This window comes from Rattus norvegicus, chromosome 14, assembly GCF_021556685.1.
Source record: "Rattus norvegicus strain SHRSP/BbbUtx chromosome 14, alternate assembly SHRSP_T2T, whole genome shotgun sequence".
In the NCBI taxonomy this organism is placed as follows: Eukaryota; Metazoa; Chordata; class Mammalia; order Rodentia; family Muridae; genus Rattus; species Rattus norvegicus.
This window is the reverse complement of record NC_141547.1, coordinates 59,199,495-59,214,087: the sequence shown is the minus strand read 5'-3', so window position 1 is coordinate 59,214,087 and position 14,593 is coordinate 59,199,495. Positions and strand designations below refer to the sequence as shown.

The 14,593-nt window shown below is 38.2% G+C and overlaps 1 pseudogene; it reads left to right on the top strand.

Annotated features, from left to right (window-relative positions):
• Nucleotides 1-1,436: 1,436 nt before the first annotated feature.
• LOC120096851 (U2 spliceosomal RNA) lies at nt 1,437-1,530 on the top strand (annotated as a pseudogene).
• The last annotated feature ends 13,063 nt before the right edge of the window (nt 1,531-14,593 follow it).

The window sequence follows — 14,593 nt, the reverse complement described above, 5'->3', positions numbered from 1 at the left end:
ATCCAATCCCCTGTTGAAGGGCATCTGGGTTCATTCCAGCTTCTGGCTATTATAAATAAGTTCTGCTATGTTCTGCTATGAACATAATGGAGCATGTGTCTTTGTTGTATGTTGGAGCATCTTTTGGGTATATGACCAAGAGAGTTATAGCTGGGTCCTCAGGTAGTGTAATGTCCAATTTTCTGATGACTCTCCAGACTGATTTCCAGAATGGTTGTACCAGTCTGCAATCCCACCAACAATGGAGGAGTGTTCCTCTTTCGAAACATCCTCTCCAGCATCTGTTGTCACCTGAGGTTTTTTTTATCTTATCCATTCTGACTGGTGTGAGGTGGAATATTAGGGTTGTTTTGATTTGCATTTCCCTGATAACTAAGGATTTTGAACATTTCTTTAGGTGCTTTTTGGCCATTGGATAATTCTCAGCTGAAAATGTTTTGTTTAGTTCTGTACCCACATTTTTTTTGAGATTTTCTTCAATTTCTTTCTTTTTCTTTTTCTTTTTTTTTATTAACTTGAGTATTTCTTATTTACATTTCGAGTGTTATTCCCTTTCCTGGTTTCCGGGCAAACATCCCCCTAACCCCTCCCCCTCCCCTTCTTATAGGTGTTCCCCTCCCCATCCTCCCCTCATTGCTGCCCTCCCCCCACCAACACGTTCACTGAGGGTTCAGTCTTAGAAGGACCAAGGGCTTCCCCTTCCACTGTTGATCTTACTAGAATATTCATTGCTACCTATGAGGTCAGAGTCCAGGGTCAGTCCATGTATAGTCTTTAGGTAGTGGCTTAGTCCCTGGAAGCTCTAGTTGCTTGGCATAGTTGTTCATAAGTGTACCCAAATTTTTAATAGGGTGATTTTGATCTCTGGTGTCTAACTTCTTGTGTTCTTTGTATATTTTGGATATTAGCCCTCTATCTGTAGGATTGGTAAAGATCTTTTCCCAATCTGTTGGTTGCCATTTTGTCCTAATGACAGTGTCTTTTGCTTTACAAGAGCTTTACAGTTTTATGAGGTTCCATTTGTCAATTTTTGATCTTAGAGCATAAGCCATTGGTGTTTTGTTCAGGACATTTTCCTCAGTGCCCAAGTGTTTGAGACACTTCCCCACTTTTTCTTCTATTAGTTTGCGTGTATCTGGTTTGATGTGGTGGTCCTTGATCCACTTGGACTTAAACTTTGTACATGGTGATAAGAATGGATCAATTTGCATTATTCTACATGCTGATCTCCAGTTGAACCAGCCCATTTGTTGAAAATGCTATCTTTCTTCCATTGGATGGTTTTAGCTCCTTTCTCAAAGATAAAGAGTCTATAGGTGTGTGGGTTCATTTCTGGGTCTTCAATTCTGTTCCACTGGTCCATCTGCCTATTTCTGTACCAATACCATGCAATTTTTATCACTATTGCCACTGCTTTTTTAAGAATCTAATTTACAATCGCTTCTCGGCCTTTTGGCTAAGATCAAGTGAAGAATCTAATTTACTCTTTAATTTTCTATATTCATTTGAGATGGATTTTTCTAATTCAATTAGAAAAGAGATAAATGCATGTAATTGTTAAGTGTTGTTAGCTTGCCAATGAGGTTATATCTCAGAATTTTATTAATGGAAACGTGTTTATAATTGTAAAGAGTAAAATTCGGTGTTAGTCTATTCCTTTCAATGAATTTTTTCCAGAACAATTGATTTCCAATTTTTTTCTCGTCCTTCCATGTTTCTAATCTTCCTCTAAATCTCTTTTTTCTTTGTCTTTATGTAAAATACATATATATACATAGATATACATTATATACATATAATGTCTATGTGTATATTTACCTTTAAAACATTCAATTTTTAATAAGAATATATAGTAAAAGTATAGTGACCCAAAGTGCATGATGGTCTTTTTTCCATGTGCCTAGAAAATTTGCCTAGAATATCTGTAAACAAAGGAGAATAGACACCTAGTGACTGTTGGAAAGAGAATTAACTTTTTCCAGAGATGAGCCCCCTTTATTGATCGTCTAATATAAAGTGGTCTGAAACCCTATGTACACAAACATTAAAAAAAGAATTTAGTATGCTGCATATTTTTATGTGTGTACTTGTATTTTAATTAAAAATACTTATATTTTTAATGTAGAGAAGACTTTGCAGAAATTAAAATATTTCGAGTTAGCTTTTCTTGATATCAAAATATCTTGATATCAAAATACAAACATGTTTGTATTTTGAAACTGCATTGCTCTACTTATCCAACTATATAAAAATGTAATGTCAAACTACTTAGAGTTAGGCACAGAACACCTGGATGGAAATAAAAACAGCATAGGACTCAAATCCACATGCCTTTCTGGTATCTATTAGAAAGAAGCAAGCTGTCGCTCCCATTATTCTCCATCCTCTAGATGCCTTTTTCCTCCTTTCTCATTCTCACCCCTCCCCTACACAGTCATTGCTTTCCATCTACCCTCCTCTTTTGTCTAATATATTTCCCTTTCTCAGTGAGATTCAAGCATTCCATATTTGGGCACTCCTTGTTAAAGGGCTTCCTTGGGTCTGTGTTTTATTATGTTTACTTTATGACTAATATCCACTTATAAGTGAGTATATACATGATTTTCATTCTTGGTCTGGATTACCGCATTCAGGACTGGAATGCTGAGGGGAGTGCATTTCTGGAAGAAGCTGAGATAATCGAAATTCCCAGGAATCTGTTAGTTGATCCTAGAGAAGCCTCCTAGCAATGGGGTACATGGAATGTGAACTAGCCATCTCCTGTGACCCCACAAAGTTTCCAATTTCAGGGATTGGAACATCAACCCAGACACAAAACCTTAAATCAGAATTGGTCTTGCCTATAAGATATGCAAAGTAAAGATGGAGAATAATTTGATGGAAGGGCCAACCAGTAATTGGCCCAGCTTGAGACTCAAGCCATGAAAAAGAGGCCATCCCTGATAATATTGATACTCTGCTATGTTAGCCAATAGGAACCTAGAATAAGTGTTATTAGTGAAGATTTATCCAGCAACTGATGGAAACAGATACAGAGTCCCACAGCCAAACAGTAAATGGAGATTGAGGAATCCTGTGGAAGAGGGGCAAGAAGGATTGAAGAAACCAGAGGGGTCAAGGACACCAAGAAAACACATACAGAATCAACTCAACTGGGCACATAGAGGCTCATAGAAGCTGAACTGACAATGAGAAAGCATACATGAGTTGAACATAAGTACTCTGCTAATGTATGACAGTTAAGTAGCCAGGTCTTCCTATGGGACTCCTAAAGGTTGAATAGGGGCTGACCGACTACATATTTTTGCCTTGAGATCCATTGAAGGCCTCCCCTTTTGTGGAGAGAAGGGAAGGACAGGTAGATAGGAAAGATAAGATGAAAGAGAGGAACTGGTAGAAAAGAGATGGGGAGTCGTAATAGGGATGTAAATAAATAACTGAGTAAAAATAAAAGAAAACAAATAAACATCTCTAAATGAGTAGAAAATGAAGGGAATAGAATATTTTTAAACAGATAAAATAAACAAGCTCTAATAGAACAACAACAACAAATAACAAAAGTCTCCAAAGAAAAACCACAAGACATTTATAGATAATTAAAGAAACTCATTTGCAGGACATAGAAATATTCCGTAAAGACAGAGAATTGAGAATAATAAAGAAAATAGACCTGAAAGATTTTGTAATATGCACTGACAAAGCTTGATGATATATAAATTATAACTGACTTAGATTCATTTCTAAAATTAAAAATACATCAATTTGTAAACATCTTTGTATACTATTCATGAATTAAATGCTCAAAGATTGTGTTATTAGTAAAATATGATATCAAAAAAATAACTTGAGACACCACACCGATCAGAAGAGACCCGATCAACAGCTCCCTACACCAAAGGAGAGGGAGAGCTATATCTTCAGAGGGTCAGACACACCTGGGAAACCAGAAGAGACTACACTCTGGCCACATTTCTGACTCCAGAGGAAAACACCTAATCTCATCTGGGAACCCTGTGCACAGAGGCTCTGGAAAAAGCAGGACAGGCCCTTCTGGTTGCTGCTCTCATGGAGAGCTCAAACACAGCACCCCAGGAGCAACTTCAGGCCGTGAACCACAGGTAAGACCAACTTTTCTCCTCCAAGTGACCTGCCTGGTGGACTCAGGAAACAGGACCACAGGAACAGTTGAAGAACAGTAGACAGGAAAGACTACATCCCCGAAAACAGAACACTCTGCACCAATAACTAGATGAAAGAAAACAGGAAAACAGGTCTACAGCACTCCTGACACACAGGCCTATAGGACAGTCTAGATACTCTCAGAAATAGCAGAACAAGGTAACACCAGAGACAACCTGACGGCAAAAGCCAAGCACAGGAATTCAAGCAACAGAAAACAACACTACGTGGCATCATCACAGCCCAATTCTCCCACCAAAGCAAACACTGAATATCCAAAAACACCAGAAAAGCAAGTCTAGATTTAAAATCACATTTGATCATGATGATGGAGGATTTCAAGAAAGATATAAAGAACTCCCTTAGAGAAACGCAGGAAAGCATAAATAAACAAGTAGAAGGCTACAGAGAGGAATCACAAAAACCCTGAAAGAAGTACATGAAAACACAATCAAACAGGTGAAGGAAATAAAAATGGAAATAGATGCAGTAAAGAAAGCACAAAGGGAGACAACCCTGGATAGAGAAAACCGAAGGAAGAGACAAGGAGCCATAGATAGGAGCATCACCTACAGAATACAAAAGATAGAAGAGAGAATCTCAGGAGCAGAAGATTCCATAGAAATCATCAACACAACTGTCAAAGATAATGTAAAAAGGAAAAAGCTACTGGTCCAAAACATACAGGAAATCCAGGACTCAATGAGAGGATCAAACCTAAGGATAATAGGTATAGAAGAGAGTGAAGACTCCCAGCCCAAAGGACCAGTAAATATCTTCAACAAAATCATAGAAGAAAACTTCCCTAACCTAAAGAAAGAGATGCCCATGAACATATAAGAAGCCTGCAGAACTCCAAATAGATTGGACCAGAAAAGAAACTCCTCCTGTCACATAATAGTCAAAACACCAAATGCACAAAACAAAGAAAGAATATTAAAGCAGTAAGGGAAAATGGTCAAGTAACATATAAAGGCAGACCTATCAGAATCACATCAGATTTCTCACTAGAGACTATGAAAGCCAGAAGATCCTGGACAGATGTCATACAGACCCTAAGAGAACACAAATAACAGCCCAGGTTTCTAATCCAGCAAAACTCTCAATTAACATAGATGGAGAAACCAAGATATTCCAAGACAAAACAAAATTTAGACAATAACTTTCTACATATCCAACCCTACAAAGGATAAAAAATGGTAAAGCCCAACAAAAGGAGATGATCTACACACTAGAAAAAGCAAGAAACTAATAATATTGCAACAAAATAAAGATAACATAAGCACAAAACCATAATCTCCCATCCAAATATGAATATAACCGGAAGCAACAATCACTGTTCCTTAATATCTCTCAGTATCAATGGACTCAATTGCCCAAATAAAAGACACAGATTAACAAACTGAATACACAGTGCGGACGCAGCATTCTGCTGCCTACAGGAAACACACCTGAGAGACAAAGACAGACACTACCTCAGAGTGAAAGGCTGGAAAACAACTTTCCAAGCAAATGGCTGGAAGAAGCAAGCTGGATTAGCCATTCTAACATCGAATAAAATCAATTTTCAACTAGAAGTCATCAAAAAAGTAAGGAAGGACATTTCCTAATTCATCAAAGGAAAAATCCACCAAGATGAACTCTCAATCTTAAATATCTATGCTCCAAGTACAAGGGCACCTACATACATAAAAGAAACCTTACTAAAGCTCAAAGCACACAATGCACCTCACATAAAAATAGTAGGAGATTTCAACACCCCACTCTCACCAATGGACAGATCATGGAAACACAAGTTAAACAGAGACATAGACAGACTAAGAAAAGTCATGAAACAAATGGACTTAACAGATATTTAGAGAACTTTGTATCTTAAAACAAAAGGATATACCTTCTGTTCACCACCTCATAGTACTTTCTCCAAAATTGACCATATAATCTGTCATAAAACAAGCCTCAAGAGATACAGAAAGATAGTAATATATTCCATGTGTACTGTCAGACAACCATGGGCTAAAGCTGGTCTTCAATAACAATTAGGGAAGAAAGCCCACATATACATGCTAGTTGAACAATGCTCTACTCAATGATAACCTGGTCAAGTAAGAAATAAAGAAAGAAATTAAAGGCTTTTTAGAATTTAATGAAAATGAAGGTACAACATACCCAAACTTATGGGACACAATGAAAGCTGTGCTAAGAGGAAAACTCATAGCTCTGAGTGCCTGCAGAAAGAAACAGGAGAGAACATATATCAGTAGCTTGACATCACATCTAAAAGCTCTACAACAAAAAGAAGCAAATACATCCAGGAGGAGTAGAAGGCAGGAAATAATCAAATTCAGCATTGAAATCAACCAAATAGAAACAAGAAGCAACAGAACCAAAAAGAAGAATCAACAGAACCAAAAGCTGGTTCTTTGCGAAATTCAACAAGATAGATAAACCCGTAGCCAGACGAACCAGAGGACACAGAGAGTGTGTCCAAATTAACAAAATCAGAAATGAAAAGGGAGACATAACTACAGAATCAGAGGAAATTCAAAAAATCATCAAATCCTACTACAAAACCCTTTATTCAACAAAACTTGAAAATCTGGAGGAAATGAACAATTTCCTAGACAGATAGCAGGTACCAAAGTTAAATCAGGAACAGATAAACCATTTAAACAACTACATAACTCCTAAAGAAATAGATGCAGTCATTAAAGGTCTCCTAACCAAAAAGAGCCCATGTCCAAATAGGTTCAGTGCAGATTTCTATCGGACCTTCATAGAAGACCTCATACCAATACTATCCAAACTATTCCACAAAATTGAAACAGATGGAGCACTACCGAACTTGTTCTAATTATAGCAGATGTAGCAGGAGACATTTAAAATTTACCTTCTTTTTATATTCATCTATCTTATAAATAACTCAGAGCTATTTCATGAAATAATCCAAGATAGCCTATCTTTGAATATCATTTTGTCCTTTTGTTAATTGTGTATTTATTTTGTTAAGAAATAATTAAATATTCCATACATTGAGCAACTGTAGTTATAATTGATCAACTTTGAAAAAATCTGCCAGTACCTGACCAAAACAAATGTGGATGGAGCAGCTAACTTTCAGGCTGAGCAAGGGGACCTCAATGGAAGAATTAGGGGAAGGAGTGAAGGAGCTAAAGGGGACTACAACTGCACAGGAAAAATAACAATATCAACCAGAACTTCCAGACCTCCCTGGTACTAATCCACCAACCAAAAAGTATACATGGAGGGATCCATGGTTCCAACTACATATGTAGCAGAGGATAGTCTATCTGACATCAATGGGAGGGGAGTCCTTTGGTCCTGTAATACATTGTTGCCCCAGGGTAAGGGGATGCTAAGGCAGTAAGGCAGAATGGAGGAGTGAGTGGAGGAGACCTCTCATAGAGGCCGGGGGAGGGGTGATGGCATAGGGGTATTCAGAGGAGAAACCCAGAAAGGAGAATATTTAAAATGTAAATAAATAAAATAACCAATAAAAAAGAAAACATATGAAAGGGATAACAGATCCTAGGAAAATTTAAAATGAGTTAAACAAGCAAATATTCAGAGAATATTAGTAAATGATTCAATGTTCCTCAGAGTATAGTTCAGTTTCTCAAAATGTTTTATTTGGAACAACTATCTTCTTTTGTTTTTCTCCATTTCTGTTAATCATTGCTTACATAATCATTAATATAGCTATAATAGTCAAATTTTAAAGCTATTATGGGTAATAGCTTTATGTAATCAAAAGACTGGCTGAAGCTGGACTCACTAAAATTCGGTCAGTTTCTTGGGGTAGAATTTGGTAGAATTGTGAAATATACAGCTAGCTTTGACTGAGAAAAATATGAAATATTTAGACCAGAGTTATTATAGTGATACTTCAATCCTACATTAGTGATTAAAACAGTTCAAATATTTGGATGATTCTTTGAGGCAGAAGATACATGAATCATCCTTCAAACTATTTTTAGAAGCCCATCATGTCTCTTGCAAAACAGAAACTAATGGAAGTCTCTAAATTCAGTCACATATTGAGACACAAAGAAAGATTCAACAAATTGAAAGAACATCATGCATTCTGAAGGCCAATGTAATAAATCTGTAAATCATTAGTAACAGAAACAATATAATGACACAAGACTGCAGAAAGTCAGCAGAAAACCAGTAAATACTGATTATGCCATGGCATAAATAAAGAAATTTTATATTTCAACAACTGACTGAAAGTGTTTCCAGCAAATATTGAAATATAAGGGATGAAATGAAGGCAGTTCTAAGAGGATCATTTATAGTCTTATGAGACTACATACCTAAATTGGGAGAGGTCAAATTTATAATTTAATGATTCACCTAAATGTCTTGAACAGAGAGGAAGAAATGCCAAGAAGTTGGTAGGAAAAGAAAATCAAAACTGGGTCTGGAATCAATACATACATACATACATACATACATACATACAGACATACAGACATACAGACATACAGACATACAGACATACAGACATACAGACAGACATACAGACATACAGACATACAGACATACATAATTAATACATACTAGAATTAAAAATACAAAGAAACAATGAAATCAAGATTTGTTTTTATTTTAAAGAAATTAACAAGAGGGAAACATCTAGTCAGCTTAATAAAAGAAAGGGAGAGAAATAAATTAAGATTATTAGACAAGATAGAGGTACTTGAGCAGCAGGTCCCCTGTGTTCCAGACACCGCCTGGACCTGAAGGGACCCAATCAACAGTTCTCTGCACCCAAATCTCACAGGAGGGAGAGCTAAACCTTCAGAGGGGCAGACATGCCTAAGAAGCCAGAAGAGACTACACTCTGCCCACATTTCTGACTCCAGAGGAAATCACCTAAGGCCATCTGGGACCCAAGCACGGGGGGGGGGGGGGGGGGTTGGGTACGGGTGTGTGGGGGGGGGGTGGGGAAAGGCAGCAGAGGCCCTCCTGGTTGCCGCCCTCACAGAGAGCTCAAACCAGCCCCCCACGAGCAACTTGAGCTAAGGGACCACAGGTAAGACCAACTTTTCTGCTCCAAGCGACCAACTTTTCTGCTCCAAGCGACCTGCCTGGTGGACTTAGGACACAGAGGCAAAATTCCTCTGGAACCAGACACTTCCAGTTTTTAGCTGGAGCCGCAACCTCGCTGATCCAGACCCACAGCTCACTGCTCCCATACCCCATGGGAGAGAGTACTCACCGCCCAGACAGGTGGACACTCCTGAGATTCCAGAGTCAGAGAGACCACCAATACTGCCCACACCTGCACACAGCCCAGGCCCAAGAGGAAACTGTATAGAGTGTCTGGGAACCAGAAGATACGGGCACTTGAGCAGCAGGTCCCCTGCGCTCCAGACACCTTGCGAACCTGAAGGGACCTGATCAACAGTTCTCTGTACCCAAATCCCGTGGGAGGGAGAGCTAAACATTCAGAGAGGTAGACACGCCTGGGAAGCCAGAAGAGACTATACTCTGGCCACATTTCTGACTCCAGAGGAAAACACCTAACACCATCAGGGACCCCAGTGAACGAAGGTTCAGGGAAAAGACAGCACAGGGCCTCCTGGTTGCCGCCCTTGGGGAGAGCTCAAAAGCAGGCCCTCACAAGCAACTTGAGCCATGGGACCACAGGTAAGACCAACATTTCTGCTCCAAGTGACCTGCCTGGTGGACTCAGGAAATAGGCCCACAGGAACAGTTGAAGACCAGTAGACAGGAAAGACTACATCCCCGAAAACAGAACACTGCTCCAATAACTGGCTGAAAGAAAACAGGAAAACAGGTCTACAGCACTCCTGACACACAGGCCTATAGGACAGTCTAGATATTCTGAGAAATAGCAGAACAAGGGACCACCAGAGACAATCTGATGGCAAGAGGCAAGTGCAGGGACCTAAGCAACAGAAACCATCATCACAGCCCACCAAAGCAAACACTGAATATCCAAACACACCAGAAAAGCAAGTCTAGATTTAAAATGACATTTTATCATGATGCTGGAGGATTCAAGAAAGACAAGAAGAACTCCCTTAGAGAAAAGCAGGAAAACATAAATAAACAAGTAGAAGCCTATAGAGAGGAATCACCAAAATCCCTGAAAGAATTCAGGAAAAACACAGTCAAACAGGTGAAGGAAATAAAAATGGAAATAGAAGCAATAAAGAAAGCACAAAGGAAAACAACCCTGGACATAGAAAACCAAAGGAAGAGACAACGAGCTGCAGATACAAGCATCACCAATAGAAGACAAGAGATAGAAGAGAGAATCTCAGGATCAGAAGATTCCATAGAAATTATCAACACAACAGTCAAAGATAATGTAAAATGGAAAAAGCTATGGGCCCAAAACATACAGGAAATCTAGGACTCAATGATAAAAACAAACCTAAGGATAATAGGTATAGAAGAGAGTGAAGTCTCCCAGCTCAAAAGACGTGTAAATATCTTCAACAATATCATAGAAGAATTCTTCCCTAACCTAAAGAAAGAGATGCCCATGAACATACAAGAAGCCTACAGAACTCCAAATAGATTGGACCAGAAAAGAAACTCCTCCTGCCACATAATAGACAAAACACCAAATGCACAAAACAAAGAAAGAATATTAAAAGCAGTAAGGGAAAAAAGTCAAGTAACATATTAAGGCAGACCTATCAGAATCACACCAGACTTTTCACCAGAGACTATGAAAGCCAGAAGATCCTGGACAGATGTCATACAGACCCTAAGAGAACACAAATGCCAGCCCAGGTTACTGTATCCAGCAAAACTCTCAATTAACATAGATGGAGAAACCAAGACATTCCATGACAAATCCAAATTACACAATAGCTTTCTACCAATCCAGTGCTACAAAGGATAATAAATGGTAAAGCCCAACATTAGGAGGCAAGCTACACCCTAGAAAAAGCAAGAAACTAATTATCTTGGCAACAAAACAAAGAGAAGAAAAGCACACAAACATAAACTCGCATACAAATACAAATATAACCAGAAACAATAATCACTATTCCTTAATATCTCTCAACATCAGTGGTCTCAACTCCCGAATAAGAAGACTTAGATGAACAAACTGGACACCCAGTGAGGACCCTGCATTCAGCTACATACAGAATACACACCTCAGAGACAAAGACAGACACTACCTCAGAGTGAAAGGCTGGAAAACAACTTTCCAAGCAAATGGCTGGAAGAAGCAAGCTGGATTAGCCATTCTAACATCGAATAAAATCGATTTTCAACTAGAAGTCATCAAGAAAGTAAGGAAGGACACCTCCTCATTCATTAAAGGAAAAATCCACCAAGATGAACTCTCAATCCTAAATATCTATGCTCCAAGTACAAGGGCACCTACATACATAAAAGAAACCTTACTAAAGCTCAAAGCACACTTTGATCCTCACACAATAATAGTAGGCCATTTCAACACCCCACTCTCATCAATGGACAGATCATGGAAACACAAGTTAAACAGAGACATAGAGAGACTAAGAGAAGTCATGAACTGAATGGACTTAACAGATATTTATAGAATATTCTATTTTAAAACAAAAGCATATAACTTCTTCTCACTACCTCATGGTACTTTCTCTAAAACTGACCATATAATTGGTCATAAAACAGGCCTCAACAGATACAGAAAGATAGAAATGATCCCATGCGTCCTACCAGACCACCACTGGCTAAAGTTGATCTTCAATAAAAATAAGGGAAGAACGCCCACATACATGGAAGTTGAACAATGCTCTACTCAATGATAACCTGGTCAAGGAAGAAATAAAAAAGAAATTAAAGACGTCTTAGAAATTAAGGAAAATGAAGATACAACATACCTAAACTTATGGGACACAATGGAAGCTGTGCTAAGAGGAAAACTCATAGCTCTGAGTACCTGCATAAAGAAACAGGAGAGAGCATATATCAGCAACTTGACAGCACACCTAAAAGCTCTAGAATAAAAAGAAGGAAGTACACACAGGAGGAGTAGAAGTGAGGAAATGATCAAACACAGACCTGATATCAACCAAGTAGAAACAAAAAGGACCATACAAAGAATCAACAGAACCAAAAGTTGGTTCTTTGAGAAATTCAACAAGATAGATAAACCCTTAGCCAGACTAATGAGAGGACACAGAGAGTGTGTCCAAATTAAGAAAATCAGAAATGAAAAGGGAGACATTACTACAGAATCAGAGGAAATTCAAAAAACCATCAGATCCTACTACAACAGCCTATGTTCAACAAAACTTGAAAATCTGCAGGAAATGGACAATTTCCTAGAAAGATACCAGCATTTAAAGAACCCCATAACATCTAAAGAAATAAAAGCAGTCATTAAAGTTTTCCCAACCAAAAAGAGCCCAGGTGCACATGGGTTTAATGCAGAATTCTGTCAGACCTTCAAAGAAGACCTCATGCCAATACAATCCAAACTATTCCACAAAATTGAAACAGATGGAGTGCTACCGAATTCCTTCTATGAAACCACAATCACTCTTATACCTAAACCATACAAAGACCCAACAAAGAATGAGAACTTCAGAACAATTTCCCTTATGAATATCAATGCAAAAATAATCAATAAAATTCTGGCATACTGAATACAAGAGCACGTCAAAACAATCATTCACCATGATCAAATAGGCTTCATCCCAGGCCTGCAGGTATGGTTCAATATACAGAAAACCCATCAATGTAATCCATTATATAAACAAACTGGAAGCACAAAACCACATGATCACTTCATTAGATGCTGAGAATGCATTTGACAAAATTCAACACCCCTTCATGGTTAAAGTCCTGGAAAGAATACTAGTTCAAGGCCCATACCTAAACATAGTAAAAGCCATGTACAGCAAACCAGTAGCTAATATTAAACTAAATGGAGAGAAACTTGAAGCAATCCAACTAAAATCAGGGACTAGACAAAGCTGCCCACTCTCTCCCTACTTATTCAATATAGTTCTTGAAGCTCTAGCCAGAGCAATCAGACAACAAAAGGAGATCAAAGGGATATAGATTGGAAAAGAATCAAAATATCACTATTTGCAGATAATATGATAGCATATTTAAGTGATCCCAAAAGTTCCACCAGAGAACTAATAAACCTGATAAACACCTTCAGAAAAGTGACTGGGTATAAAATGAACTCAAATAAATCAGTAGCCTTCTTCTACACAAAAGAGAAACAGGCTGAGAAAGAAATTAGGGAAACGACACCCTTCTTAATATCTGAAATAATATAAAATACCTTGGTGTGAATTTAACCAAGCAAGTGAAAGATCTATATGATAAGAACTTCAAGCCTCTGAAGAGAGAAATTGAAGAATACCTCAAAATATGGAAAGATCTCCCATGCTCAAGAATTGGCAGGATAAATATAGTAAAAATGGCCATTTTACCTAAAGTAATCTACATATTCAGTGCAATCCCCATCAAAATAACAATGCAATTCTTCAGAGAGTTATACAGAAGAATTTGCAAATTCATCTGGTGTAACAAAAAACCCAGGATAGCTAAAACTATCCTCAACAATGAAAGGACTTCAGGAGGAATCACAGAGCAATTAGTATTACAGAGCAATAGTGATAAAAACTGCATGGTATTGGTACAGAGACAGACAGATACACCAGTGGAATAGAATTGAACACCCAGAAATGAACCCACACAACTATGATCACTTGAATTTTGACAAAGGGGCCAAAACCATCAAATGGAAAAAAGATAGCATTTTCAACAGATGGTGCTGGTTCAACTGGAGGTGAGCATGTAGAAGAATGCCGATCATTCCATGCTCATCACCCTGTACAAAGCTTAAGTCCACGTGGATCAAGGATCTCCACATCAAACCAGATACACTCAAACTAACAGAAGAAAAAGTGTAGAAGCATCTCGAACACATGGGCACTGGAGAAAATTTCCTGAACAAAACACCAATGGCTTATGCTCTAAGATCAAGAATCAAGAAATGGGATGTCATAAAACTCCAAAACTTCTGTAAGGCAAAGGACACTGTTGTTAGGACAAAGCGGCAACCAACAGATTTGGAAAAGATCTTTACCTATCCTACAACTGATATAGGGCTTATATCCACAATATACAAAGAACTCAAGAAGTTAGACTGCAGGGAGACAAATAACCCTATTAAAAGATTGGTTTCAGAGCTAAACAAAGAATTCACAGCTGAGGAAAGCCATATGGCTGAGAAGCGCCTAAAGAAATGTTCAACATGTTTAGTCGTAATTGAAATGCAAATCAAAACAACCCTGAGATTCTACCTGACACTAGTCAGAATGGCTAAAATCAAAAACTCTGGCAACAACAGATGCTGGCGAGGATTTGGAGAAAGAGGAACAATCCTGCAGTGTTGGTG